This window comes from Bicyclus anynana, chromosome Z (assembly GCF_947172395.1).
Source record: "Bicyclus anynana chromosome Z, ilBicAnyn1.1, whole genome shotgun sequence".
Classification (NCBI taxonomy): domain Eukaryota; kingdom Metazoa; phylum Arthropoda; class Insecta; order Lepidoptera; family Nymphalidae; genus Bicyclus; species Bicyclus anynana.
The window spans coordinates 15431202-15441761 of record NC_069110.1 but is presented as its reverse complement, the minus strand read 5'-3'; positions in this window follow the sequence as shown (position 1 = coordinate 15441761).

Below are 10560 nucleotides of genomic sequence, written 5' to 3'. Positions count from 1 at the left end.
AAACGGAATCCAGAATACAATGTATTAATAACCGGTTTTTTTAAGGTGATTCGTATTATTTAACAATATAACTAATCTTCCAAACGTAAACTCGTTTGAAAAGAAATGAAAAAACATTAAAATGTATCAGGTTTTGTCCGGCAACTATTTTAAAAATCTCCGTTGATATGAAGATTCTTTAGTATTAATTTATTATGTTGATGAATATTCATCAATAATGCTATTGAAAAAAATAAAAAACATAGCTATTTTAAAAAAAAAGATTGGTATTATTGTAACCGGACATAATTAAAATTGACAAGTGTGTTGGTCCTGCGCGTTGGTTTGCTTATGAGTCTTTAACTTAGCATCGTGGTGGCTTTACGCTCCAATTCCCCTTTCATGTAAGTAATGCCGTTAAAATAAGCTTATAATGATGACTACAAAACATCATCATCATCATTATCTACTTATTCAGCTCACTGCTGAGCTCGAGTCTCCTCTTAAAATGAGAGGGGTTAGGCAATGGTCTACCACGCTGGCCCAATGCGGATTGGCAGACTTTACACACGCAGAAAATTAAGAAAATTCTCTGGTGTGTAAAATGCACACAACTGAAAATTGGAGGTGCAGGAGGAGGTGCCCCGGACCGGATTCGAACCCACACCCCCCGGAAGGCAGAGATCATATCCACTGGGCTATCTCGGCTCTCAAAACGGAGACTACAAAACGCTGACTTGAAATTAGCGAGCTCAACCAAAGAATCTTTTCAGCTTTTTAGGGCTGCGTAGTCGAAAGTCGTAGCGACCTATATTTTCTACACCTACTATAATTATTATTTTTTTATTCAGCTTAGCACTCAGACTAATAACATAAGGACCTGCCTCGCTATATGTTACCTTTCTGTCAAAGTATATGATCAACGATCTAAAGTGATTATAAAAACTGTCTCTATAGAATCGATGTTTCATAAAGTTCGTCGGTTAAAGAGCTCCATAAAAATACTTTTTTGTATTGTTGAATGGTGTAAAAAACGGCCAGCAATTTCTAGTTTAGTATGAAATATAACCTAATCTAAGCTCGTTTTCCTAGAAAAATGACAGACAATTTTGTTCGTAAATTTGGGCGCGATACTAGTCCTTTGTAAATTAATACACACGCTGACAAAGTAGTAAAGTGAAATATAGAAAAATATTTATTTTGGGGACCTCCTCTACTGAGACTGAGAACTTCGCTAAGTATTTTCCTTTATTTCTTTTTATGTATTAAAAATAATATTGGCCATATTTTTCAATATGGCCAGGACCCAGTTCAGGTTCAGTTGATGACGTACCTACAACTGCGGTAACCTACACTATAAAAGTACCTACGTATGCTTGGCCAGTTTTATAAAAAGTGGGACAACCATCCGTAATTTAGATGTATGTAGGTATGTGTACGTGAAACTTGCAAAACGTTTATAACTGCATAAATTCATAAAAACAATTGTTCAGAGTTATGCTTACCTACTATGCTGACAAATTAAAATGACTCATACGATTTTGATTTCGAGGAATTACACATAAGCATCGATTTCATTTCGACATCCGACCTATGTACCTACCTCTAATTACTTATACATATAGGTTGTTACGTTTGCGTTAACGATTTTTACTTTTTCGTTTTTCGTTGGGTCCGAATCCTGGGTCGGGAAATATATACAGATATACTTAAACTATAATCACATCACTATCTAGATCCAAAATAAACGAACATTGTAGCCTATGTTAAGGTACCTACGTACAAAATAGTAAGTTAGCTGTTTTTATCTTATTTCATATACTTTTAAATAATGTTTAAAATAAGAATAATATACACCCAAACACTGGAAAGCACCCATGCTCGACACTCAAATATTTTTCACTTGTGGGAATAGAACCCACCGCCGTGGATGTAGACGGCAGGGCCATTACCCACTGCGCCACGCGGCCATCTTAGCTTTCTTTTTTAACCGACTTCCAAAAAGGAGGAGGTTCTACGTTCGGCTGTATGTATGTTATTTCTTTTTTTTTTGTAAGAAATTTTCAGTTCCAGCCCGGAGTTGGGTAGTTGGTGGTGTTCCCACTGACAGCACGTCTAGCCGCCGGTCTTGGACATTGTCATTCACATCGACACCCTCCCAGGCGATCAGCTGTACCTAAACTAAGATTTACGGAAATCCCCACAATCGTGATTGGCTTGGCCAACTAGTCGGCACCTTTGCAACCGACTAGTCGGCTAGTCGACGAAAATTTTAGTCGGCGCATCTCAAATCTTAATATTATTTAGAACGTCTATAGTCCACTAGCCGCACGATTTCATGATACTTTTTATATAAAACTTGTAAAGAATTTACAAGTTACTCCTTGACTACAATCTCCTGATGACATGATGGTAAGAGATGATACAGATACAATCTAAGATGGGAGCGGGCTAACTTCTTATGAGTAGGATGAAAATTTCTCCTTTCGGTTTCTAGACGACATGGTACCTAAATAAACGCTAAATCAGCTGGCGGTACGTCTTTGTCGGTAGGGTGGTACTTAGCCACGGCCGAAGCCTTAGGGGTGTAAGGGAGAGGATAGTACCAGTCAACCTCTCCAACTGCCAACTTCACTGCTCGTGGTGCACACTGCAGATTGGCTGACGAGGTTCTGGCGACCGACTAATGTCGGTATAAGCATTATTGGTGTGGACGATTTGAACAATAGGCTGGTGGAAACTGTCCGTCGTTCAGGTCTAACTATGACATTACCTACAGTACAAAAGACATATCAAGGTTCTCCAACTAAACACTATACTTATGGAAGAACGTAAGAACTGAGATTGCAGTCTTCCGAAGACGCGTTGGTTTACCGTCAGATAAATATACAGAAGTCACCAAGTCACAGACAAGCGATTTATCGCAAGTTTACAAGTATGTCGGGTCTAGATTATCGTTAACCCTAGATCTTTATTGTTTTGCTAGGGTTATTACAAAATGATCGTAATTAATAATATTACTTCCTGATCAATCGAATAATGTCATTAAAATCCTATTAGCAATCACGCGTTGTGATGTCATGACTATTTAAATTGTTGAGGATCAGATATTTTTATATATATTTCATGATTTTTTTATATTGCAAGGACGGAAAACCTTAAACAATGGAAAGTATTAAAAGGCTAATCAATTATGTAATTTGAGTCTATTTTTCCTGACATATGGTTCCGTATTTACTTAAATGTTGCCGACGAAACCCTAACAACCCTAACACTTGGCCATCCACGATACTTCATACCCAGGTCGAAATTACTATTCAGATCTGCTTTCATTATTGTGAATGATTAATTATTATTAATTTCGTAAATAAAATACTGTTGTATGAACAATTAGCAGGGCCCGATCCAGCAATTTCGCCGCTCCGGACACATCAAAATTTTGCCACCCATAATAAAAAAAGTATTATTGTTGTAAATGTAATAACAACAAAAATACTTTTTTTATTATTATCATACTATGAAAAGTAACCTATGTGTTAATCCAGAGTAAAGTCTATTTCCATTCCACAGCCAAAACGCTTGTTAAAGAGTAACAAACATCCATACAAACTTTCGCGTTTATAATATTACTAAGATTTAATTATAAGGTATATTAATCAAGGGAAAATTAAAATATATTTCAATATATAACGTTCATCGTTTACTATGCGACTAAATAATATTAAGACAATTAATTAGCCCATTTGTTCGCCTCAGTTTCCACGCGCTAGTGATATATTTAACTAGCTGACACCGCGCGGTTTCACCCGCGTGGTTTCCGTTCCCGTAGGAATATGGGGATAATATATAGTCTATAGCCTTCCTCGATAAATGGGCTATCTAACACTAAAAGAATTTTACAAATCGGACCAGTAGTTCCTGGGATTAGAGCGTTCAATCAAACAAACAAACAAACAAACAAACAAACAAACAAACAAACAAACAAACTCTTCAGCTTTATAATATTAGTATAGATAAGTAGTATATATATTTTATAGTTAGTAGGTATATTAGGACCTATACTATAGTTACACAAACAAAACTTAACTTATAAAAGTAATAAAAAATACTAAACTACAGCTGAAAGAAATAAAACAAGTCTGCTGGGGAATAAGTTAATTTTGCTGCATTTAATTTTTGCCGTACTGGACAAATGTTTGCCACCCCTCCCCCCCTCTGGATCGGGACCTGACAATTAGTGCTGAGTATCTTGTCAGCTCCGTGATAGTCCAGTGGATATGACCTCTGCCTCTGATTCTGGAAGGCGTAGGTTCGAATCCGGTCCGAAGCATGCACCTCCAACTTTTCAGTTGTGTGCATTTTAAGATATGAAATATCACGTGTCTCAAACGGTGAAGGAAAACATCGTGAGGAAACCTGCATACCAGAAAATTTTCTTAATTATCTGCGTGTGTGAAGTCTGCTAATCCGCATTGGGCCAGCGTGGTGGACTTTTGGCTTGACCCCTCTCATTCTGAGATTAGACTCGAGCTCAGCAGTGAGCCGAATATAGGTTGACAATGATAATGATCTTGTCAGCTCTTCTAAGTAGAATTTCTTTCTTTCGCCAAACTAATTGTAGATTGATTACAAACAGATATGACGCATATTGCAAGCAAACGGAAAGAGCTGTTAGAAGAAGGTATATTTATAAATCCTTACATCAGCGTAATGTATTTGTAAATTATATGCAAAGTTTTGATAAATATCAAACCGTTTTAACCTACAATTGTTACTTGAAAGTTTTGTAAATTTCCGTTGAAAGACGTAAGCAGTAAGAATACAAAATTGCTGAATTAGTTTGTTTAATGTTGCTGCAATTGCGCACTGATTCCTTTACAAGACTATAGTGCCAAAGCCTGTGGTCATCGGACCTTCGTCAAGCTCATACATCATGCAACAATGCAATGTTCTACAAAGTGACGCCTTGAGTCCATCAACTTGAAGCGTAGGTGTTAAGCCTGAGATAAAAGATATAAGCATGACTGCACTAATTCCGTTGACGAGATCTGCTACAATAAGATTTACTATTGATATAATAGAGTGTAAATAGAATGTTTAGGTTTGAACATTAAAGTACTCATATCATATCGCCAAGTAGAGTAAAAAAGTGGCACGGCCGTCCCATACTTTTTTCGAAGCTATTTTCGACTCCCTTTACCTTCGTTGTGGATGAAACTAGTTTTGAGAAATCAGAAGCATGAAAACATAGTGTAACTTATTTTATATTGTATAATCAATAATATTGTTTAGAGCGATAGCCAAGTCAATCTATTTTGTTTAAAATTAAAATATAAAAGATTTTTAATATTGATATGGTCACACACCATTTTGTTAGGTTAGTTAATTACGTCATAACCTCAAACAGACAAACAACAGCCCTATATGTAAGGACTGAATAACGTAATATACTTGGTATTACATATATCTCACAGTTCTATTCGTTCGAAGTGAGTTGCGAGAAAAATCTGAAAATTTTCTACTTTCTACCTTCTCTAGCCAGCACGACAACTTCGTTGTTGCACACCGTAGCTACCTAATGCTAGCCACTCACCATCCGATAAGCCGACATGCCGGCTTGACGTCCGATAACACTTTTATCGGACGTCAAGCGCTGCAGGCATGTGGACTTATCGGATAGTGGGTTGTCAGCATAAATTTTCACCTTTTTAAAATGAAACAGAACCGGTCGTCTCAGGCTCCTAGTCTATATTACGTAGAATTAGCATCAGCATAATTTCTTGCAATTGTTTACAATGCACATTTAATTTTAACAATCGATTTCCGTTTATGTGTAGGTAAGCATTACCTACTTTAGCTTACCGACTTCCAAAAAGACGGTGCAAGTAGTATGTACATATCTACGGAGCATATACTTAATGAAGCACTATCATAATAATAGTACTATCATAATAATTAAATTATGACTATCATAATAATTAAGATTATCAACCTATATATAGTAAGAGCCGTGTTAGCCCAGTGGATATGACCTCTGCCTCCGATATGGTTCGAATCCGGTCCGGGCATGCACCTCTAACTTTCCAGTTGTGTGCATTTTAAGAAATTAAATATCACGTGTCTCAAACGGTGAGGGAAAACATCGTAAGGAAACCTGCATACCAGAAAATTTAATTCTCTGCGTGTGTGAAGTCTGCCTATACGCATTGGACCAGCGTAAATTAGCATGAGTGTGTAAAATAAAAATGTGAACAAAGTGGTAAAATAAAATCTTTAAAAATATTTTTTTAGGGTAAAGTGGGAATGAAATTTTTTACCCGTTCATATCATAGTGTGGGGTATCGTTAGGTTCCTTCCCTACATGCAAAGTCAGGATAATTTTTTTATAATCTCGGTATCGTATCGGTATTTTTGTGCATTACATAAGGGTTTAAAGGGTTTAAACATAATCTACGGAACCCTACATTTTTTTTTCATACAACTACAAGCTAGCTCTTGACCATAATCTTACCTGATGGTAAGTGATGATGCAATCTTGGATGGAAGTAGGCTTATTAGGAGGAGGATGAAAATCCACACCCTTTTCGGTTTCTACACGAAATCGTACCGGAACGCTAAATCGCTTGATGGTTCGTCTTTGCCTGTAGGGTGGTAGTACTTAACTAGCCACGGCCGAACCTGGAACAATTAAGAAAACCTTAATCGGCCCAGCCGGGGTTCGAACCTAGGACCTCCGTCTTGAAAATCTACCGCGCCTATCAGATGTAAATTATAATGATCGGGACAGGCTCAAAAAGGTACAATAACGGGGACTGCTACTAACAATTTATTAGTAGAAAAAAAAGCTAATCTTACAGACCGATCAAGGTGTCAAAACTAGGACCTCATAATCGTTTTTGTCGTTGTCTTACGGATCCGTGACTTGGTCGCTCACTAAGGGCCTCATAAGAAGGCTCAAAGTTACCCAGCGGGCGATGGATCGAACTATGCTTGGGACTATGATTATCTTATATTCTTTTAGATATTATTATTTTTATTCTTATAGAAGTATGACTGGAGTTATTCGCTGCGTGATTGAATCAGATGAGGAAATCCGCAGAAGAACCAAAGACACTGACATGCTCAGCTAATCTGAAGTGGCAATGGGCACCAGGTCACATAGACCGAAGGACTGATGGACGTTGGGGTCCCCAAGGTGTTGAAAATTGCGACCCCGTAATGGAAAGTGTTGGTCGGCTATATACTAAACGAACTGAGGACATCAAGCGGGGTACAGGGAGCCGCTGGATGTTGGCTACTTTTGACGGCCTCCGTGGCGCAGTGGTATGCGCGGTGGATTTACAAAACGGAGGTCCTGGGTTCGATCCCCGGCTGGGCAGATTGAGATTTTCTTAATTTGTCCAGGTCTGGCTGGTGGGAGGCTTCGGCCGTGGCTAGTTACCACTCTACCGGCAAAGACGTACCGCCAAGCGGTTTAGCGTTCCGGTACGATGCCGTGTAGAAACCGAAAGGGGTGTGGATTTTCATCCTCCTCCTAACAAATTAGCCCGCTTCCATCTTAGACTGCATCATCACTTACCATCAGATGAGATTGTAGTCAAGGGCTAACTTGTAAAGAATAAAAAAAAAAAAAAAAAAAAAAAAAAAAAAAAAAGAATTGGGGTTTGGAATTCCATGCAAGAGGTATATGTCCAGCTGTGGACATCTATGGGCTGTTAATGAAGATGATATTGGACAAAAACGTTTTACGTAACTAAACTGATATATTGATTTTTATAATGTCGCGTGGTCAACGAGTCGTTATTGCGTTGTCGGCAAATAGATAAGTAGTTTATCAGTGATCGCCACTATATGTGTTTGTGATTATGTATTACACGTTCGAAAGAAAGTCTATGAATGAGGGGGAGAAGTTTGAGTCCAAGAACACGCAATGCAAGCTTGTGAGTAATGGATGACTACCAATTCGTCCACACGCATTGGTGGAGTAAATGCAGTGAGCGTTTTCAAATAGTACTCAACAAAGTGGCGAGGTAGTGATAAATGGCGCCGGGTGGCTTTAATGGGCTATGAGCTTAAGCCTTGAGGATTGATATGAAACCGTTCTTCTATTAGCAACAACTACTACTTAAGCCCTATGAGTACTTAAAGCGGCGGCGCATAATCGCGAACTTTTTTGTACATAATACATTCTATAAAAGACGCATATCCTACCCCCAACATGCATTCTTAATTGATATAATATCGTGAAGGTAGCGTTTTCGATAAAATCTCCCAGAACGCTTGACTTTTTCCGAAAATTCTAACAAATATTATATCATATTTCAATCAAGTTACACAAACTCGTGCCAAATCATACATTACGTACGTACCTACTAGCAGACGTCCGCGACTTGTTCCGTGTGGAAATCAATGTAAACTTTCAACCCCTATTTCACCACTTCAGGGGTTGAATTTTAAAAATTCTTGAATCAAATTATATTTTTTTGTTTTTATGATTTATGAACAAATATTTTAAAACTGCAACTCTTAAAATGAAGGACTTTCCATACGAAATTTCAACCCCTATTTCACCCTATTTTTATTCCTATTATCTATTTTTATTTCAGGGTCCCTTAATAAAATAACTTATGTTTTGCTCATGGTCCCATTTATCATTATACTGAAGTTCATCTTGATCGGTCCAGCCGTTTAGCCGTGAAAAGGTATCAGACAGACAGATAGACTTACTTTCGCATTTATAATATTAATATACATATGTACATATACAATGTACATGGAATATAGATAAGACTGAAACCTTCACAGAATAGTACATACTCGTAAGTACAACATACTTACAATCACTGACAATGTGATTATAAAATTGGAAGCCAACTAAATTGTAAAGAAAGTTAAGGGTGAACGTACTATAACAAAATAATTTCACATGAATATCGTAAATGTTCTTCGATTATGCGAATGTTATCATTCACTACTAGTTGGATATTTTCTTGGAATTGTTATGTACTTCTCGTGATGTAATTTTGTTATCGATCCCTATATGAAAACTAATAAATACATATGTAATGTGATTTGTATGTTATTTAACCTTTATTTCAAAAAATCTTTCCAGAATAATTTAATAATATTTGAATACACTACATATTCAATTTTAAAGATTATGATGGAAAATTTGGGCATAGATAAATAAGGAATGATGAACAGATCTTTCAATCACTCCCTTATTTTTTTACGTAAATTAATATGGATGAACTGTAGGTAACTACAGATGAGTGTAGCTTGGTTACGTACGCGTGTAAAGGTACTAGTGTACTGCAAGCTTTTCGTGTATAAGTTACATTGGGGATGATGACTAGATTTGAATATATTGATTTTTATGATATACTAGCGGACGCCCGCGACTTCGTCCGCGTGAAAATCGATGTAAACTTTCAACTACCTCTACCCTACCCCTACCCTACCCTACCCTACCCTACCCGTAAAAAAGTATAAAAAAAAGTAAAAAGTATCCTATGTCCTTCTCCTCGCTCTAAACTCCCCCTGCCAATTACTAAACTACCTTCCTTACATTAAATGTGACTTTTTTCAATAAAAGAACTATAACATGAACGCACAAATAAGATATTAGTAATTTTGTTTGAATGCCCATACAAATGTAACGATCATTATGGACCTACGACGTCATTAAATTGTACCATTTTGTATTAGGAAATTAAATATCACGTGTCTCAAACGGTGAAGGAAAACATCGCGAGGAAAAATGATTACCAAAGAATTTTCTTAATTCTTTGCGTGTGAGAAGTCTGCCAATCCGCATTGGGCCAGCGTGGTGGACTATTAACCTAACCCCTCTCATTCTGAGAGGAGACTCGAGCTCAGCAGTGAGCTGAATATTGGTTGATAATGATGATGATTTTGTATGGGGAGTTTTTCAGGGATCCGCGGCAGCGACGCAAATCTGATCTTTTAAATCCCTGTAGCTCCGAAAGTAATAACCGCAGATACCCTGTTACTTTTACAAAATTGCTTTACTATTAGCATACTCCTAATTTATATACAATTTAAAAAACAGTCATCATCCCTATTATAGGCCATGAAAAAAGCAATATGTGTTTGGAATTTATTTATCATCCAAACAATCGTTACAAATATTGATGGTATACGAAAGAATGTATGATGAAACTGTAATTCTTCTTAATTAACTGACTTTTTAAAAATTTGGTGCAATCCTGTAGAAGGCAGCGCGAATCGCCCTGAAGCATTTTCGTATTTATCTCCCTCTCTCTCTGAACTCAATGCTCAGATCCTCAATCGGCCCAGCCGGGGATCGAACGCAGGACCTTCGTCATGTAAACCCACCGCGCATACCACTGCGCCACGGAGGCCATCAAAACTTTTAAATATTGGTCATATTTAAAAGTTATTAATTAAAGGCAAATTCTTTAAAAAAAAAAATGAACTGATGACGACAGTAAGTTAGGCTCGAGGCTAACGTGCAAGCATTGTCAGCGATCGGTGGTGGTGGGTGTGGGTGCATGCATGGGGTGGTGGTGCGCGGGCGGCGGGCACACGCGCGGTGAG